The following is a 566-nucleotide window of genomic DNA, read 5'->3' as shown; positions in this document are numbered from 1 at the left end:
GTCGGAGACAGTCAACTCCTACTGTTAGGAGTCCCACAAGAGAAACAAGCTACAGAAGTGTCACATATATGCAGAGTTCCTAGGTCAGACCTACACAGGCTCAGCCTCTGTGAGCCCCTAGGAGCCCTTGTTAGTTGATTCTGTGGGTTTTCTTGTGTCCTTGACCTCTCTGGCTCCTACAATCCTTCCCCAAACTCCGCCTAATATTCGGCTGTGGGTTTGTGCCTAGAGATTGGGGGAGAGTAGTCAACCAATGACCTATCCATCTTAAAGCCCACGCCAGTCGAGTAAGCCCACCTGACACTTGCCTGGATAGGGCAGAGACCTGGAATAGAGCCAAGCGTGACTCGAGAGGAAACCGTCAGTGCTGTGGTGCGTGATGGTGCTCAGCCACACACCTGGACCAGACTGCTGCCGGGCCTGAGTCAGCCACACACCTAGACCACATTGCTGCCTGGCCTGAGTCTTGTTCTTTTGTTTGTTTTGTTTTGGTTTTGTTGGTTTTTCAAGACAGGGTTTCTCTGTGTAACATCCCTAGCTGTCCTGGAACTAGCTCTTGTAGACCT

Source organism: Microtus ochrogaster, chromosome 7, assembly GCF_000317375.1.
Source record: "Microtus ochrogaster isolate Prairie Vole_2 chromosome 7, MicOch1.0, whole genome shotgun sequence".
Classification (NCBI taxonomy): domain Eukaryota; kingdom Metazoa; phylum Chordata; class Mammalia; order Rodentia; family Cricetidae; genus Microtus; species Microtus ochrogaster.
This window is presented reverse-complemented; position numbering follows the sequence as displayed.